The 19584-nt window shown below is 44.3% G+C and overlaps 1 protein-coding gene across 4 annotated transcripts in view; it reads left to right on the top strand.

Annotated features, from left to right (window-relative positions):
* Window positions 1-4551: 4551 nt before the first annotated feature.
* Window positions 4552-19584, top strand: part of EPS8 (EGFR pathway substrate 8, signaling adaptor) — a 139063-nt gene continuing 124030 nt past the window's right edge. For 2 of the 4 annotated variants that reach the window (XM_074585475.1, XM_074585448.1), the window contains exon 1: window positions 6063-6301. The gene's annotated coding sequence lies outside the window, so the exon portion shown is untranslated. Of the gene's footprint in view, window positions 5178-5459; window positions 5721-6062; window positions 6302-19584 lie in introns of those variants that run through there. The other 2 variants (XM_074585456.1, XM_074585465.1) reach the window with 2 other exon arrangements.

The following is a 19584-nucleotide window of genomic DNA, read 5'->3' as shown; positions in this document are numbered from 1 at the left end:
AAGCAAATGTGTGCTGAAATGATGGGGATTTTTTTCCCACATAAGCAAATGCAGAATTTCAGATGACCTACACATCTCTACACAGGTCAGACAGCTGAACCAGGCCCTTCTGTCCTTTAAAACAGGAACTGGGACTACTATTTTCAAAATTAAAATTCATCACAATTAACGATAAAAATACAGTTTACAAAGTAATTGTGGCCCATCTAGTGATTTTCCTGTTGTGGTAATGATATTTGATACATTTCTTGAAACCTTAATTGGCTATAGTCTTGTGAATGCACCAAATCCTCATAATTTGTTAGAAGAAGAAAGCCTCTCCCTCTGACATTTCTGCTAGGAAATATGAAATCTACAGGCCCCAAACCCAAATAAAAATGTCAGCAACTTTTTTGTCAACACCTCATGATTATTAGAGAAATGTCTTGATTTTAGATGCTTGACTCAAGAATTCTGAAGCCGTATGGTCAAGATTGTTCCCCCTCCTCCACTGGAGAAGTATAGTTCAAAACCCTAGAAGGAAAAAGAAAAACCAGAAACTTCTATAAATTCCGGCAAAACAGATGATTTTTTTTTTCAGTTATATATTTTTCTTTCTGCCTGCCCTCTTTCTTTTCTCATGAATGTGAGGTATAAGGAAAATGAAATATCTGAGGTTTAATGCTCTACCTCTCTCCCAATAAACATACAATTGTAATAAAAAACATCTGTCATGCTTCCCTATAAAGAGCAGAGTGTAGATACAAAAAGATTGATTGTCTGTGTCTTATTTCATTTTTGTCTCCATAAGATAGGAATATGGAGGCATCAAAATGCATAACAACGTTCGAGTTTGCTTCGTAAGCTGCAATTTATTTGCTTAAATTCAATTAGAGTCTCATCCATCAAACACAGCGTAGCTCTTCAGAGGGGACAGACCGAAATCTAGTAATCACAAATGTGCTGAGCTTTGCCTACATGATGTCAGTGGTTCCCATATGGCTTTCTTTATGCCTCAGGTTTCTACCAGGACAGGGTCCTTGACTTCCAAATCCAAGTGTCAGCCAACCAGCTCCCAGTGCAGAGATGGAGTAATGCGCAAATTAAGGATTTGGATCTAATTCTATTCCTTCTGAAGTAAATGGCAACACTCACCATGGCTCCAGTGGGAGAAAGTCCTCTCCGTTACCTCACTAGCTGATTGCGATCCACAAAGGACCGTGCAGAAAGGAACTGCCAGATAATTTATAATGTCACAATTGTCTTACTGGAAGGCTTTTTATCGTCACGCATTCAACCTTAATCCTAGACATAAATTTCCACGGCTTGTAATTGATGCATTAGTAACTGGAATGGCTGGATGGCAAGTTTGCAAGTCATCAATGGTGGCAGCTTCAGGCTGAAGAGTTTTGGGATCAGGATAAACAGCTGGTTCATTTATCCTAGTCAGCTCACTCAAATAATCTTCCTTCTGGATGTAACGATAATTAGTAACAAGGAATAAAAATCTGATAACCCCTGGCAGCTAGATTAGGGGACAAACAGGGAAAGTGGGTATTTAGCGCTGCAAGCTCCGAATTAAGCAAAACACAGAACAGCACATCCAGGAGGTGTGACTCCACATTCTCTGACTTGGGGGTGCAGGTGCCACAAGGACCACAAGCAAATAATTGTGCCTTTTCTTTTTCTTTTAAGACGCCCCACTTTTCTGCAGTACAGAGCGGTCCCTCATATAACCTCAGCAAAGTGATTCACGATGGCTCTTTGAGACACTCTTATCTATCACAGTCGCTGGGAGTCTCCGTGGAGTTCAGGACTGCACTCTGACAGACACCTTGTTCTCACCTGATATATTCTCTGTCGTATCCTCAGGCTCTTCAGAAGAATCATTTCTTGGGCAGAAATGAGGCTTCTGGGAATGCTCTGTGCTGCTTTGGCTCCGTACCTGGGATAAAGGGTATGAGTCAGCCAGGAGCAGTCCAGACTTTTTCCCTCTGGTTCAGAACTGAGTCTGGAGTTTGGTTTCTGCGAGGAGAGGGTTACGGACACACTGGGTTCCTCCTTCCTTTTTGGGTTGAGATCATGGGTAGCTCTCCGGTCTGCTTTACTTTGTTTGCCTGAACCAACCTTCCCTAGAAAGGTTATTAAAGAAAACGCAACTAGCTTCTGTAATTGCATAGAATCATAGAGTCATAAAATGGGTCGGGTGAGAAGGGACCTTAAAGATCATCTACTTCCAACCCCCCTGCCATGGGCAGGGACACCTCCCACCAGACCAGGTTGCTAGACCAGTTTGTACTAATCAAGCACAAGCTCTCCAATAAAGGAATTTACTAATCACTTCTTAATGTTCCAAATCCTATGGGCAGAGAGGAGATTTTAAAAATAATTTTATTTTACATTTCATTTTCCAGGGGTGTGTCTGTGAGAAAAACAAACTTAAGCACATCAGAGGGCTTGCCCAAAGTTAATTTTTTGATAGCAGAGGTAGTTTCCTCGTTAATTTGGAAGTTTATAGAATCTCCCCAACATATTGCACCAGTTTTGAGGCCGTTATGTTGTTCATAGATTTACTACTGAAATATTACACCTGAGTTTACAACAACTACATTCACCTAGTTTCTAATGAAAATGGTCTGAAAAAAAATAAAAAACACCTTTTATGGCACAAAGGACAACACATTTAAGCAGAATACTTTAAAAACAGACGCACCCCAAAGAAACTCCCAATCAGACTACAAATGACATTGGGACTAGAAGAATCTCTATGCTTACTTCTTGAGATTGTCTTTTAGATAGGACTTTTTGCCTTTATGCAAAAAGTTTTTTATAATTTTACCTAAGCAGCAAATAAATAGTTTCCCCATTTGGGATTTATTTTTTTCTTTTTCATGCGTTGTCAGTAGCATGAAGAACGGAGGAGCATGGACCTTTTGTTTCTCTCATTTGCTGTGTATTCCTCTGGATTAACCTCACATTTTTATGATCCTAAATGAGGAACAATTCTGCTGTTTCTCACTGTAGCTGCACGCGCCTTAAAATAAAGAGAGAAATTGGGCTTGCTTTGTCCAGTTTTCTCCCCGAAACTCTATGGATACGGTGGTGTCTGTTTTCAATGAGGGTGGAAATTCCAGTATCAAGCAGTTAATCTTAAATCCCCAGGCTCGCTGCAGCCAACACCGTACAAGTTGAACACTTGCCCATCTATTTTCAATACGGCCTGGACAATGGCGCTCCCCACGAATCCGCAGGTTTGTTCCCCGCGCCGTGCCTTCCCTCGCCTCTACACCTGCAAAGGAGATTGCGACTGGCTGGGGCCGCGGCGTCTGGCCGAATTCCACGCAGGAAGGGGGCGGCGGGGAGAGGGGGAGATCAGCAAAAAGCCTCTGCGGGGTCTGCCAGACGGTTGTGTAAAAGTCATTCGTTGTGTGTAAGTCATTCTGCAGGTTCCCAGCATGGAAAGTATCTTTAGGCTATCCTACAACAGAAGGAAATTCTTTGGCGTGTTTCATCTTTTCCCCAAACAGAAAAACATTGGTGAAATTTCTTCTTCATCCCCTGTGTTACGATAGTCTGGTTTCCTATCTGCAGTGATATTAGCTTCATAATCATAAAAAATAATTTTATAAATGTCCATATCTATTGTACACATCCTGAAGAAAAGCTGATAAAGCACAGAAACGGAATTTATTCTTCCCCAGATCTTTCTCTCTCCCATTTATTCTTCTGGTTTCCCTTTTCTCATCCTCACATCCCACTTTCTTTCCACCTTCCTCTTTATTATCTCTGTTCCTTTTAAATATTTTCTTCCCAAATAAAAAGAATCAAAAATATCAGCCCACAGTGGTCTTCTGCGTTCGTCTTCTGTCCTTTGGTAAAGGGAATTGGAGCAGGGGGTGGTCTTGGGCTGCTATCCAGGAAAGAAGGGGAAGAGAGGCACTGCTTATCCCTGCCAAGGACTGAAGCAGCCCCCGACCTTTTCTTTAATAGCATCTATCGTCTTCCTTTCTGCCTCTCGTGGGGAAATTACTTTTATGTATAAATTACTATTATTATTTACCTAGGGAGCATGTGTATGGCGACTGGCAGGAAGAGTGTGGAAAAGTCAGTTTAGATGTCAGCGTTCCTGTAAGCATCCATTCACACGAATGACCTAGGTGACCCCGCCATAATCTGATCCTTGAAGGTTTGTTGAAAACAAACTTCCTGTTAGCAAGACAAGTGTGTGGCATCTGCGTATTTCGTTGCTTGTTTAGGTACATAAAAGTGGACTGACACCCCCCACCCGTTATTTCACAAGATTCTTTTGTGCTTTCCTGTTTCTTGGAGGACCTTCTGGACCAGAAAAAGTAGCAGAGACAGAACCATTAGAAGAAGACGCAGCATTACAGGGGGCTTTGCCAGCTCAGGGTCAGGAAGGGAAAGTTGCCTGAACTGCTTTTCTTTTTCTCTCAGGTTTTTTTTTTTTTTTGGTTTGTTTGTGTTTGGTTCCAGTGAACTCCTAAGCCATGGTGGAGTGAGGCCCCACCTCTCCCAGCCTGATCTGCAAGCTCGGGTTACTCTCTCCTATCTGGCCCACAGGAGCCCGCAGTGAGCCTCATGCCTGCCTGCTGCCCACTGCTTTCGGCTCAGAACCTGCCTGGGATCCTGGCAAAATAACACACTGCGCAGAGCTCACATCCTATTCTCGGGAAGATTGGCTGGCACACACCAGGTCAAGCATGGACTAACATCACTTGAGAAGAGATTCAGCAACTGAACTGCCGCAAACAGTAGCTGAGCAGCCAAGCAATATCTTCCTTTCTCCTTTTTTAAAAAGTGGGGGGGAAAATCCGTCTCCTTTCTGGAGAAGCCGTCAGGGGCACGACTCTGGCAGTGATGGCTCTGACTTCACCTGCCTCTGCAAATGAGTCACGGAGCGTTATAAAAAGCAAGGACCTGCCAAGTCTCATTTCTTGGAACTGAGTGGAAATTTCAGCAAGCAGCTGCTCTTTCATTAGTTTATACTTTTCCTCTGCGGGTTTCTTGAAGAGGGCCTGGAATCACAGAAACTTTGTAGCATAAAGGACCTGTTGCTATGTTGGGATAACTGTGCCTCAGTCCTGGAAATGGCTATGTGTTTGGTCTAGAGCTGATTTTGATCTTCGCGAGGAATCTTGGTGAAGCCTGGAAGGAGACTCGGGAACATAATTAAGCAGGTTTGTAAGTCTTTCAGGACTGGCAATTCAATCCTATCAAAAATCAGGAACGGAACCTCAAAACTCAAATTAGCTCTCCTATATAGTACCTGAAGAGGGTTTCTTTTCATCTGTCTGATGCTCTTGGAAGATTTACATTTTCTAGCTTTTCTCTGGAGTCACAAAAGACAAAAACTTATTTGAAAGTGAAATCAGTGAAAACTGAGATTCTCAGGGAACCGCCTGATTTTAGGTAGGAGTGGAAGTGGCTCATTATAGAAATCACGACCGTGGCAACAGCGTAGCACTAGGACTTTGGCTACCTGTAAGAGTGCCAACAGTATCTGTGCACGGGGCTATTACCCTGTGCTGGGTGAAAGCCACGTGTAAGTTGCCAGGGTCAGGAGGGACGCGGTGCCAGATGGAAATACCATCAACAGCTGGGAGATTTCATCCGGGATTTCGGGTGCGGACGGGCGACTTTTGTTCTCGTAGCAGACTCGTTCCAAAGGCGGGTTTAGATACACCTACTCCTTCGGGGAAGGATTTTGCTTTGGAGTCTTGGTAGGTTTTGTGTGTTTGGTTTTATTTTTTTTTCTTCTTTTGCCTTTTTTTTTTTTTTCCTGGTGAACGCTTAGGATGGCTTTGAAAAACGCCCGTATTTCACCCCAGCCGCTGTTAGTACCTTTGCATTTCGCGGGCGCCCTGTTAAACCCCCCCACAGGGGAGCGGGAGCAGAGCCCAGGCGACCCCCCGCATCCCCGCCGGGGCGCGGAGCCCGCATGGCGCTGGGCGGCGGCACCGCCGGCGCAGAGGCTTCCGCGGGGCTCCGCGCTGCCCCGCCGCCGGCCCGCCCCGGCCGGGGGCAGGGGCTGGTGCCGTGGCGGCGGGGCCGGGGCCGGGGCCGGGGCGGGGCGGCGGGCCGGCAGAGGGAGCTCCGCGCCGCTCCGCTCCGCTCGGCCGCTGCTCCCGCTGACCGGCGCCCTCCCGGCTCCGCTCCGGTACTTTGTTGGCGGCGCAGAGCGGAGACCCCCGCGCCTGCCCCTGCCCGGAGCCCAGAGGCTGTGGAGAGCCCCGGTCCCCGCGGAGCAGGGCGGCCGCCGCCGCTCGCCCGCCGCGGGAGCGGGAGGAGGAAGCCCGGGAAGGTAAGGGGGCTGGCGGGGCGGGATTTACCCCTTTCGCCGAGTCCCCCCGTCCACCCACACCCCCCCCCCTTTTTTGTTCCGCGGCAACCGGCCGGCTTCGTGAGATGGCGAATTGCGGGGCATTAACCCCCAGCCTCCCCCCGGTCCCGCCGGCTTTGCGCTGCCGCCGCCTCCGCTCGGGCAGGGGCCGCGGGAGAACTCCCTCCCGGGTCCCCCGGGCTCTGCCGCGGCGGGCGGGGACGGCGCGTATTGCCACTGCTTTTCCCCGCCGCCGTGGGGTTTTATCTACGCGTAGCTCTCCGTATACGCATAGGCGTAGGTGTATTTTTACACCCCCCCGCCGCGGTGTAAGGCCAGCCGCCGCCGCCACACCTGCTCGCACCTTGCCCGCCGGGCTCCCCCCGGCAGCGCCCCGCGGCCCGGGCACCGGCTGAGGATCCCCGCCGCTGGCCGGCAAGGGCAACGTCCGTGCCTGTGCCCTCCTCCTGCCTCACTTTCTGCCAGGTGACTTGGCTTTCTCTCCTTGTTGTGGCGGTTTTTTTTTTTTTTCCCCAGCGGTTAAGCTGGCTTTTCCGAAGGTGGCCCGTATTGCCGGTAGCTGGCGAAGGGCAGCTTTTGGGTTGGGTAATCCTGTTGCATCCCCGTGTTTCTTGGGGGCTCTGCCTTGCTATCTGCCTTCTCCTCTGCTGCTCAGCCCTTTCCCTCTCTCTGCTAACTTTCCCTGCCGTTCTTCCTCTTTCTGCCCCTCTCATTGCCATGCTGTGCACTCCCTTACGCATCGTGCCGGTGCACGGAAGATGATCTGGGCACACAGCGGAAAACAGGTTTGTGGCATTTTACGGTGTGATCTACTGTAACCTCAGTAGGTTTGCCTTGTATCCGTGAAAAGCGAGACATTGCAGCTTCCACTAAACCCTAGTTTCAAGCCAGCTAGTAGCAGGCAATAGAAGAAGGGTGGAACAAGTTTTTCTCAAGGACGTTGCTTGGGAACCAGCCCTCCGACCCCAAAACCACGCTTTGCCATGGAGTGTGGGTCTTGTACACCCCAGAGATACAGGCACGTGGCAGTACGACCTTTGGTGGAGCCTGCTTTGTTTACTTAAAGTGAAGTACTGAAGATAAAAGTATTATTGCTCTGCGTTGTGTCTGCTGAAATATTAACCAAATGACAGATCTCACGTGTCTTTGCAGTGTAGATCGTGTTTTAATTGTGCCTCTCCTTTATCATCAAAAATGAGGTTCTCCTCCCTTCCTATTGACCATCTTTCTTCTCGTTTGTGATTGTGCAATGTCTATATGTCAGCTACAAAAGTTGCTTACGTGGGAGAACATAAAAATGACCATTTTTGTTGTTAGCAACTGGAAATACTGAATCAGCATTGTGTGACCTGTCTCCTCTCCATGGAGTACCCCATGAAATGCTGCAACCTGTGCCCCTTGAGAAGCGGTCCTCTCCTAGGCCAGACCTGAAATGGGGTCGGTTGTTTCCCCTCGGTGAGCAGTGGGGACTGCAAAGAGCTTACAGGGTTTCCAAGGTGTAAGGGAAACGCAGCGTATCTCATCTTGATTCACAGTTCACAATGAGCATGGCATTATTAGCACACGGGTATCGTCAGGTAATGAGATCCTGTGCTCAGGGCTCCACAGAAGCAGGTTGGGGCTGCTGCTGGCTTTTACTGGGGGCTTTGGACTTGTATTGTCCAACTGGCTTGTATTGTCACATGTTCGTAATGGCTGCAGTATTGAGTTATGCCTTCTCATTGCTCAGAATAAATGGTTTTGATTGCGTGTAATTTTGAAAGCAGCCGGAGCATCCCATTAGGTTTAGTTGGAAGGAGGTAACACCCCACAAGCAAGAACACCCAACAATGATTAGGTGCTGGGTTATATACAGCGGTTAATAGAGAGTGCAGGATTGATCTAAAGATACTTTTGTCTGCCTTAAAATGCACAGATGGAAAAAAATACAGAAGTTTCGCACTTGGTGACAACTAAATTCCTGAAATATGATTGATTTTCTTTCTGTCTGTAGTCTAGCTGTAAATGGCAAATCATTCACATTAACTGCTACATTTTTTTTCCCCTGTGGGTGGAAGCTTATTACAATCTAAACATCTGAAGTCGAGTAATTGGTACCCTGAGGGTCAAAATAGATTAAATATATAAGAACTTTTCTCTTCAGCTACTGCAGTGAGATAACACGGAATCACGGAATCTTCAGAGCTGGAAGGGACCTCTAGAGATCATCTAGTCCAACTCCCCTGCTAGAGCAGGATTGCCTAAACCACATGCCTCAGGGCTGCATCCAGGCGGGTCTTGAAAATCTCCAGAGAAGGGGACTCCACAACCTCCCCGGGCAGCCTGTTCCAGTGCTCTGTCACCCTCACTGTAAAGAAGTTTTTCCGTGTATTTGAACGGAACTTCCTATGTTCTAGCTTGTGCCCATTGCCCCTTGTCCTGTCGCTGGGAACCATTGAAAAGAGCCTGGCTCCGTCCTCCTTAAACCCACCCTTTAGATACTTGTAAACATTAATCAGGTCCCCCCTCAACCTTCTCTTCTCCAGGCTAAAGAGTCCCAGCTCTCTCAGCCTTTCCTCATAAAGGAGGTGTTCCAGTCCCATAATCATCTTGGTTGCCCTACGCTGCACTCGCTCCAGTAGTTCCCTGTCCCTCTTGAACTGGGGAGCCCAAAACTGGACACAGTATTCCAGATGTGGCCTCACCAGTGCAGAGTAGAGGGGGAGAATGACCTCCCTTGACCTACTGGCCACAGTCTTCCCTATGCAGCCCAGGATGCCATTGGCCTTCTTGGCGACAAGGGCACACTGCTGGCTCATGGATAATTTGCTGTCTACCAGGACCCCCAGGTCCTTCTCCTCAGAGCTGCAGAAGACAGAAGACTTCAAGTCTTCAAGTACGGTACAGTGTGCACGGCCCAATCCCAGTATCTCCATCCAATGAGAGCTGGAAAGATTTGCTTGTGTGTGTGTTTTCTGCACGTCGATAGGTTTGTTTCTCGTGGTGCCTTTGAAACCCGGGTTTCTTCGTGCTTTCTCACTTAACAGCATCTGGTTCTGTGTCCCTTTTGTCCACCGGGATTCAGAGTTTTCATCATTCTAGCCCTGAGCTGGGTTCCCAAGGAGGCTAATTAACAGCTCACAACTAGACGGCTTTTAACTGGTTTTGAAGCCTCAGTATTTGTTTTGCGGTACAGAGAGCGGCATGGCGCCTGAAATACCCTTTTTCCTCATAGTAGGGCCATACTTACACAATACCCGCTAAAACTGTAAGTCACTAAAAAAACCCATTGGCAACTAAACTAACAGTGCAGTTTTATTGAATTTTCACATTGTGGAAACAAACAAAAAAAAAGGACTAAGATGCTAATTTCTTGTTTTCAGTGCTAGTTCTCTTGATTTTCCAGTATTAAATGCTTTGCATTATGAGAAACTAGAATTCTTGCTTTCAGGGAGGGCTGCAACTGCTGCCATTTTATCTCACCTCCAGGGTCAGAGTCTGATTCATCCATCGGTTTATTCATCCAACACACTGAATTTCCCATAGTTTCGTACAGATCTTGATTTAATCCTGATACCCAGGAATTTCAGTTTCCCACCCCAGGTCTCAAGTTAGATGATTGCTGTCATTTGACTTTTATATTTTGCCGGGACCTTCAGCTGTTACTGCAGTCCTGAGTGACTGCTGGGTTTCTCCCTGTTGTGCCCACACATGAACTTAGGTATGAAGTCATTCAGAGTCTCGTCTAAGTCAGCGATACTATTTGGGGGGTGTGTGTAGAAAAGCATTTGCATAATGTCACAAAACTCAGCTCTTCCTTCACTGAAGTAGAAAGGTAAGATAAGGTGCCTTTTATAGGGCTTGGTACTCTCGGATCCTACAGAATTCTGCTTGTTGCCTGGCGAGGTTAGTCACAGCCTTCTTGGAAAGACCACGATGATGTGGGAAGAGGCGACCTTGACATCTGTTTTGCGGGGAGGGTTTTTTTGGTTTGTTTTTTGGTTTTAATTGCCTGTCATGGACTCTGAGGGGATAAAAGATGAGTCAGTTACAAATGGAAACGTTGTTAGCGTTAGCTTTTGAGGACCTGTTTTCATTTTGAGCTGTGACTGTGAGCCCACAATTGCTAACACATGCCTTTGATTTTATTCTGTAATGTGAGTTTTAGTAAAATTTTTAAATATTAGCCAACTTGGGGCCTTACTAGTTGAACGCTTCTAGTCCCTTCTTCCCTTCCCTCCTTGTGCCACTGTCTAGGTAATTAAAGTTACTCAGGCTGTGAATCTCCATAGGATTGAAATCTAAAATGGAAATAGCAAATTACAAATTACTTTGCATTTATTACCTTTGTCTCATTCTGAATAGATTCCAGCAACCTTATGCATTCTGGATAGACAAAGATAGCAGATGTCCCTTCCTTCAAAGGTGCAGTGTTAGCATCTCCTGTGGAATTTGTACATCTTTCCTTAAGTTTTCCGTTTCTGTGGGGTTTTCACTTGTGTAGTTTTCAGACACATAACAGGCCTCTTCATTACTGATGGTGCGACAGGGGATTCTACTTGCATTTGTTCCTAAAGCTTCCCTCAAGTTGACATTTTGACTAGCCATGGGGAATGCTATGTTCTCTATGAAACTACAGAGAAAAAAAAAACCAAACACCGAAAACCTATATAAAACTCTGGGTTGTGAAATGATGAATGCCTTGTCCTGTAATGCTGTGAAACCTTCGAGCGTTTCAACAGAATATTTAGAAAAAACTCACCATTTTAAGAACGGTATCTGTTGAGTGAGAGTAGATGTTACAGATGTTCAGTAACTTAAAGCAGGTTTTGTGCAGATAACCTAGGTTTTTTTTGTTGTTTTTTTTTTTTTCTTTTCAAGAGTGCGTTGGTTTTACATGAAATAGAGGATTTATCTTTTAATAATCCAAAATATTACTGCTTATGGATTTTCTGGATTTTATAGATTACCACTGCAGGTAAGGGAACGTCTGATTTCTTTCAAACCTTCCATGAGCAGAGAGGAGTTGTATTCGTCTACTTTAACTGTGAAGCTGCCATAGCTGGTTCTTGGGGCAGGAGGCTGGGATTTGCTATCGCTCCCGGATGCTTCAGACTTAACCTACTGCAAGAGCATCACTGCCAGCCTTAATGCCTGTAGCTGAGGAACATTTGTAACTGGAAAATAAAGGCACGACTCATGGGGGATTTGTGTGTATTACTTTGATTTTTGCTCCTGCGTGTAAAAGCATTTTTAAAGATTCGGCCAAGTAGAAAAGCAGGCACGAGGCTTGCTGCTTCTCCCATCAGCACTCCCTTCTCCTCCCCCTTGCCTTCCAGAAATTGGCTGAAGTGCAAAAAGAAGCTGAAAGTCAGATGTTAGCAGTACCTTTTTGCTGTTCATTAGTATAGGTCCAGACCCATTAGGAAAGGGAAAGGGAAACAATACGTAACATACCCCCCCTCCCCCCAAATCAGCTGCGCAAAACTTGATCCAAAAAAACATGAGAAATACATGAGATCACAGAAGTCCATTTGCTTTTCAATACTTGCCGATGCCTAGTGAGATACGAGATTATCCCAATTTTATCAATGTTTTAGCTTCAGGTAGAATTTGACATTACTGTGATTTGTTCACTTAATGCTCCTAGTGATTTGTCTTTCACCTGAAACACGAACTTTGGTTAATGAGCACTTTCTTTCATTCTGGGGTGAGTGAGAGGGCTTAATGTTAATTCAGCGCTCTGAATGCTCCTTTCATGGAGACTGAGGACTCTGCTCTTCGTTCCGATGTACAGTTCCTTCTTCCGATGCCGCTGTTCTTTTTGCTTGCTTCCACAGTGCAACTGAGGTGTTGTCTTCTCTATTTCCTGAGTCAAAGATCTCTTTGTTTCCAGTGTAAAACATAATTTGGAGTAATTAGCCTTGAGAAAGCTTTCTTTTTCTAATCCGTAAGGGATTTAACACTTGGTGTTTCAGGTAGTTAGGTATCTGGTTGATGCAGGGATTTGTTCAGAGTTCAGTGCCTGTGAGAATCCCAGTGTAAATCACAAAAATATTATGAATTTGCAGCTCTGTTACTCAGAGCATGTGAATGTGAGACCTTTGCACGAAAAGCAAGACATTCATCTTGCTTGTTGAGTTCTTCACTGTAACTAAGGGCATATGACGGTGATATAGCAAGGACTACATAATGAAATTGAGTTACATGACGAGGAGTTTGCGATCTCCAGTTGTTATAAAATTCAGCTTGATGATCTTCCGTGCCATTTTAGAAATGGCATGGAAAAGTCAGCCGTTTATAGATGTGCCTCTAAAGTGATTTTCAGCTTTGCACAACATGTCTTGAGAAGCCAGTGAGTGCATTATACTGCCTTCAGTTGGAGATATAAATATACATCTACGTTTCACATTCAGAATTGGGTGTCAGGCCATGTATTTAACTACACATTTTTCTTCTTGCTGTTCAGCATCATCTCAGGCTCGTTTTTCCCAAAGTGGAATTACTTATTCTCTTCTCCACTTCTAGCATTATTTATTGCTTTGCAATTCTTCCCATGCTCTCGCAACCTTAGTGTAATGTTTCATCTCTTCTGTTTCCTTCTCTTCCTGTATTTAAGGATAACGAATTGTCCAGGGGTGGGGGCAGAGGGCTGGGAGGTAGGAGGGTGGAGTCTGTTCCTATTTTAGCTGCAAACTTTGTTATGGCTAATAAATCTGAGCTAACTGGTAATTAGCCTCATAGTGCTATCTCGTGTACAGAGGACAGGACAGAGTGAGGAACCTGGACTTTGTACCTTAGTGTTCATTAGGTAAATCACCCCTGTGATTTACAAATGTCCTACCACTGCCGAGAAACGAGCGCAGTTTCTCTGCTGCAGTCACTGTTTCCCTTCTCACGGCTGCTTCTGTGCTAAAGCACTGCTGCGTTTTGAGCCTTACCTTCAGCTTTGGTCTCAGTCCTTCTCTCTGCTCAACCTTGCCCCTGGGTGAGCTCTTCATGTTTTCCTTCCTTCTCCACTGACCTGAGTCACGTTTCTCCACCATCTGCCATATTGTGATCCATCCTGCTCTTGAGGCTTGATGCAACTTTGGTCTCCTGTTTTTTTCTTTTCTTTCTGTTTTCTTTATTCATCCCCTAAGTTTTTCCTACCCTTTTTGGTTTACTTCACTCTTTGGTTGCACATAGTGCTCGGTGTCCAGCTTTGCATAATGCACTTCATGCCACTTCTTGGGGTAAAGCTTTTTCTTGCTCACAAAGCAACTCTTTTTCCCCTTTTGTGTCAATCTTTATTCCAGTGTCTTCTGAAATGCATTTCAGATCCATTGATCTCAGTGGGGCATACCGTATGTGAAATTACGTGGGTAGTCATGTCTTTGTTGGATAGGGCTTTAAAAGTAATGTCTTCTCTAAAGGTTCACCACTGTCTATTTTGTCTAGGCAATAATTTTAAGCTTACTTCAAGCAGTTCTGGAGCTCAAGACCTGAATAGGAGGTGTTAGAGTGTGTGTAGCCATTTGTTTTCCCTGTGTGTGTGAGGTGTCTAAGACACACAAAAAACGTCTGTTCAATCAATGTCTTCCTGAATATGAACGTAAGATATTCTCAGAAGTGCCTTCAATACATGGTGGCATTTGTTCTTTTCTACTTAGCATTTACAGTTTTTCTCACTTTTTATATTAAAGCTAAATGTTGACATGCAAGAAAAATAAATGTTCATATATTTCTTAAATAGTGACAGAGCAGAATACAGCCCTGGAGGAGAAGCAAGTTGCTGTTGAGGCCCAGTCTTGGTGGTGACCGAATAAAGTCACAGTTTTCATAGAATCATTATAGAATGGTTTGGGTTGGAAGGGACCTTAAAGATCATCTAGTTCCAAACCCCCTGCCATGGGCAGGGACACCTCCCACTAGACCAGGCTGCTCAAAGCCCCATCCAGCCTGGCCTTGAACACCTCCAGGGATGGGGCATCTACAGCTTCTCTGGGCAACCTGTTCCAGTGCCTCACCACCCTCATAGTGAAAAATCTCTTTCTGATATCTAATCTAAATCTACCCTCTTCCAGTTTGAAACCATTATGCCTTATGCTATCACTAATGCCCTTGTAAAAAGTCCCTCCCCAGCTTTCTTGTAGGCCCCCTTCAGATACTGGAAGGCTGCTACAAGGTCTCCCTGGAGCCCTCTCCTCTCCAGGCTGAACAACCCCAGCTCTCTCAGCCTGCCTTCTTGGGAGAGGTGCTCCATCTCTCCTATTTTTGTCTAGAGGTGCTCCACCTCTTCATTTTGTGCAGCTTATCAGTGGTTTGACTTCTTAAGAGAGGCTTGGACTTCCAGGTTGGGGTTTGATAGATAAGATGGTCCTACTGGCCTGCGTAGTCTGGCATTTTGAGCTCCACAGTGGCGAGTAGCTCAGAGTGGTGGGCAGCAGTGAAGTACATCTTCCTGGGTAAGGAGTTTGCTGACTTTTTTGGAGGGGGTGGATGTGCAGAGCATGAGAGTTTATGTCCCACTGGATTCTTTGAGTATTTTAAGCTGTACTTTTATAACTCTGAAAGTTCTTGTTGTCCAAAGAGATTTCCATTCCCTTTTTTAAAATCATCTAATGATCTTGATTTTGGAGACAGCTGTTCTGCCTCTTTGCCTCAGTTTTCCTATTCATAAAACTATAGAAAATGTGTCTGTCTCTCAGGAGTTCTGTGAGGCTTAATTAGCAAATGTTTATACAGCCTTTTGAAGATACAAAATCTATATAGATGCTAAGTGTTATTAATTACCACCAGCCGCTTTGTTGTAATTGCGGTAATAAAGTTTTCAGTGCTGGTGGTTACATTATCGTTGTTTGAGACATAGGTCAGTTTTTGTGAAGGCTGGAGGCATCGAGGGTGGTGGTAGCAGCGATGGTGCGGACCATACCGAGGTACAATGTGTGGCAGAGCTGGGATGAGAGAAGCCGTGCTTCCAGCTGTGAAATCTTTGTGAAGAGCTTCCTGGAAAAAAAAAACAAACAACAAACCTAAAGAAAACAAAACCAAACAAAAAAAGGTTAAAAAAAAATAAAATTAAAAGTCCATAACTGGGAAAGAATAAAACCTCTTCCGCTGCAGTATGCCAGCGTTTACAAGTCCCAGGGCTAACTGGGGGGTGGTGTGTGTCACGCAGTGTCTCAGCTGGTTAGAATGAGCTGGCAGCAGTTGCATTTGTGACATTGGCATGTAAAAGAAGGGATCTTTTAGAGATGATTGATAATTGGTGGTATAGGGAAAGAGACGTGGTATAAATCACAATTAGCCTTTAGGATTTTTTTTTTTTTTAGGTCTACTTTTGTAAAACACCCATGACTTAATGCTGAGCTATTTTTATGAATGTTCTTGTGCTTATCTCGCATAACCAGCTTGTTAAAAGAGGATATGAACACTTTTTAAGCCTCTGCCTTATAAATTGTGAGAAAGAGAAAAGAAGATTGATTCCAACAGGCTTGAAGGTAGATTCATTTCTCTTCTAGTTAGCAAAATGAGAGAATGGAAAAAATTAAAGTGAAGACCTAGTGGGGCGATCAGTTTTAACCAGGTAGAAAATCATTCGATTTAGCTCTAATGTACAATTTAATTGTAAAACTTTAACCTAAAAGAATATAAATGCCAGGGAATTCTGGTTTTGGTAAATTGATGATAATATCTCCAAGTCATTTCTGCCTGAAGTAATAAGGGTAAGAAAAAAAAATAAAGTAATAACAAAGGCACATTGAGGGGGAACAATTATTTTGCTACTGTCTCCTGAGGATCTGAGGGGGTTACTCGGTCGCATTATAAGAAGAATATTGTGCTGCTGGAATGTTGGAGAGGACTGATAATAATTGTGCTTTGAAGAAAGCTTCTCTGTTCTTTTTACTGTAAACATCTGAGATAAGATTGAAAAGTTTGGAAGAACGCAACACCTTCTGTGAGTTCTTTCAGCATTCTTAATTGCTCGTTATGAGATCTCAATTTGAATACTGCTGTTAGATATTTTTAGGGGGTTCTAGTTTACTAAGTCAGGCTGTCAGACTGCCTATAACAAGTGATCTGTTTCTAATCGTATCTTAATATCTAGTGTAATACTTATTTAAATTGCTAGGGATGTTTCCTAATAGCTTCTGCATCAGTTCTGATTATGAAGACCTGAATCAGTTAACACATTAGAGAGGCCACACAAATCTGGATCATGGGCAGCATGGTTTCTTAGTGGCTGCACTGCAAGGACTTCTCAAACAGAAATGATGCAAAGCAGGGAGCCGATTCAGTCCTTTAGGATTATGTGCAAGCAAATTTTCAGGCAACTTTCAACATCGTTAAACAGCAAGAAGAAAAGGCACCAGCCTTCTCTTTTTATTTTTTTAGTTTTAGGGAAATCCTACTTTAAAAATAACCATAAAGTGTACAACCCCAATGTCCTTCTGCATAGAAACAGAAGCAGTTTAAACACACAGAGGTAGATGATAGAACGCTGAAGCCCACACGGAGATGTCCCAAATGCTGGATAAGTTCAGAAAAATGTTGCTTTAGCTGTTCAAACTATTTTCAGTAGCAAAGTGGAAGACAATTCCTAGCGTTGTATTGAAGCTGTTCTCTCTCTATTGTGTGAGACTGGTGATACCTCATTTTGAATAAAACTCTGGGTTTTCTTGAGGGCTGTAAGAAAGAGCGACTATGTTCTGCTCCCTGCATAGAGAGGTACGGCAATTTGATAGGAGTTTCTTTTTCTGTTATCCTAGACTGTAACATATAGTAGCATAATAGCTATCTTTTGAAGTACAGAAAATCTGCCTAAGGGGCCATCATTTTAAAGTATAATATGAAATGCCGTTTTAATAAGGTTGGCTCCTTGCACATTTTAAGTGCAAGGAAATGTGTGTGTGTTGAAACCTTGCTAATCCTTCATTTGCACAAAGTATTTGGCTCGCTCCCTAACTGTCAAGGAATTAATGGTGTGCTTCAATGAGATCTTGCATTACTAGACTGTAATTATTTTTATAAGAGATTCTACACTGTATTTGGCGGTGCTTTATGAATTATCATAATAAATAAAATGAAATTGCCATTGTCAAAGCATATGAGCAAAGTAATCTTTTTCTTATTGTTTGTGTACTCACTGGCTCACGAAATTAAGGGGTTTCCAGTGGACTTCCAGGCCGTTCATACAAGTTGGTGAGGTTTGCTGTGATGTATTGTTTTGCTTGTGCTTGTGACAAGTAAAACAATGGTGTAGCTGACAAGAAGCAACTCCGTTGACGAGGTGGCAACACATCTCTCCTGTACTTCCTCCTTTGGCCTTGTACTTGAAAAGGGAGCGGAAAGGCAACGCATGTATTGGTTCACTTAATGAATTCACGGCCTCATCTGAACCACGGCGGCGTGACCTCTGGCAATTATTGTATGGTAACAGGCTTTGAATTAAGTTATTCAGAGGAGTGCTTACAGCAGAGATGTCAGGACAGTGCAGGTGTATCCAAGCCGATTTTAATTGCATTTTCCCAGTACCAAAACCAGGCTACAGTTGCATGGGACATGGTGGACTCCCTCGTGGCTGAGGACAGAAGTCCTTGCTGCCATGGCTAGACGGGGTCCAGTACCTGAACCTGGGTGTGGTGTCTGCACTGTTGACACATCCTCCGTCTGCACGCCTTTCTGGAGATCTGCGTCTAGCTAAAGCAGACAGCATAGAAGATAGTACATATCATTTACTTTTCAGGCGGATAGAGTCAGTGGGATAAAGCTTCAATTTCAGGATACCTACCTAAGATTTTCCCTTTAGTTTATTACAAATATTCCTATGGTCATAGTTCCTCCAGATGTTAGCCGGTGATGGGAGGCTTGTTGTACTAGGCCCTCAATTTCAAGAGAATTTTATTATTTAAACATTGTGTCTATTTTTAAAGTCAGATAATCTATAAAACCTGTTTAAAGCCACGAGGGATCATTACATCATCTAGTTTGACCTCCAGAGTGTATGAAGGAGGAGAGTTCCTGCCCTTCTATTTCTGTAGAAAAATATAAAACAAGATTTCTTGTCCTTCCTCCCTGTCCATGATAGACACAATAATTTAAACTGCCTGCCTCTGGCAAACGCTGGCATTTTTCACTAAGTTCATTATTGAATATTTAGTTGTTCTGTGTTGAACTTGTATGGTGTTACCCTCTAGATACTGTTGTTTATGTTTATATATTTTTTTTTGGCACATGGCAAATGCAGTATAGATTTCCTCCTCTGCATAGAGAACTTTTCCCCCAAAACCTGATGGGCTAAAAGCAGATAATCCTAGAGTTTGTGCTTCTTTCTCTTCATGCTTCACTGTATAAGTTGTATAAACTCAGATCACTTTCTGAACCACTGTATACTTCTCTGCATAATTGTTTTTGGCTCACATAGCAGACTGAGACACTTGGTCGCAAACCAGTTTCGAAGAGTTAAAGTCTATGTTACCCTGTGGGAGAAATACATGGAAGCGTTGGAGAGGTTCTGGTGCAGGTTCACCTTGATGTTTGAGAGACTCAGGGCCCTTCTGCCTCCTAGACCATGGAGATGGTGTTGTATAGCAACTGGGATGTCCGGATGCATGCTGTGCTGGTACTCCCAATAATGCCAGCAATAACACTTTTGCTCCGCGGCGCTGTCTCCCTTAGGGCTGCTACTGAACAAGATTTGCAGATGTCACTTCGGGCAATTAAGTAAATTGAATCCACAAGACTGTGTGGGAATGTGTCACAAGTGATGCAAGTCCTCCTTGGTCTTAAACCCTCCCTCGGAGAGCTTCAGTGCAGTGACTTCTTTAGGATGTAAAGAAAAGGGCATAGTAATTTTACAGATGACCTTGCTCTTTATGCGCTCTCTGCATGCCTTCCCTACATGGGACTCTTCTTTCCAGTAATGAGGAAATGTTCTGAGGCAGTGTTGTTGCCATGATGACATAAAATAATAGAGACTTCCAGATATTCCCCTGTTCTTACCCTGTGATCCCTTCAGGGATCAACTGACCTTAAAAATGATGCAGATCTGGAGCTTGAGGTCATTTTTGTTGTACAGAAACTTTTTTTTTTATAGGCATTGGGATGGTGGTGTTGCACTCACTGATTAGAAACCGTACGTGATTAACATTCTTGGTCTAAACGTGTGCTCTCCACTCTGGACACACATTTCCCCTAGAGCTTTTAGAAGTGCACCGAGTCATTGCTTTGGCAGAAAAAAAAAAAAAAAAAAAGGCAAGGCTTTTGCCCTCTCTTGCTTTATC

Source organism: Larus michahellis, chromosome 1, assembly GCF_964199755.1.
Source record: "Larus michahellis chromosome 1, bLarMic1.1, whole genome shotgun sequence".
NCBI classification, from domain to species: domain Eukaryota; kingdom Metazoa; phylum Chordata; class Aves; order Charadriiformes; family Laridae; genus Larus; species Larus michahellis.
The sequence above is the reverse complement of the archived record's forward strand: the minus strand, read 5'-3'. Positions and strand labels throughout refer to the sequence as shown.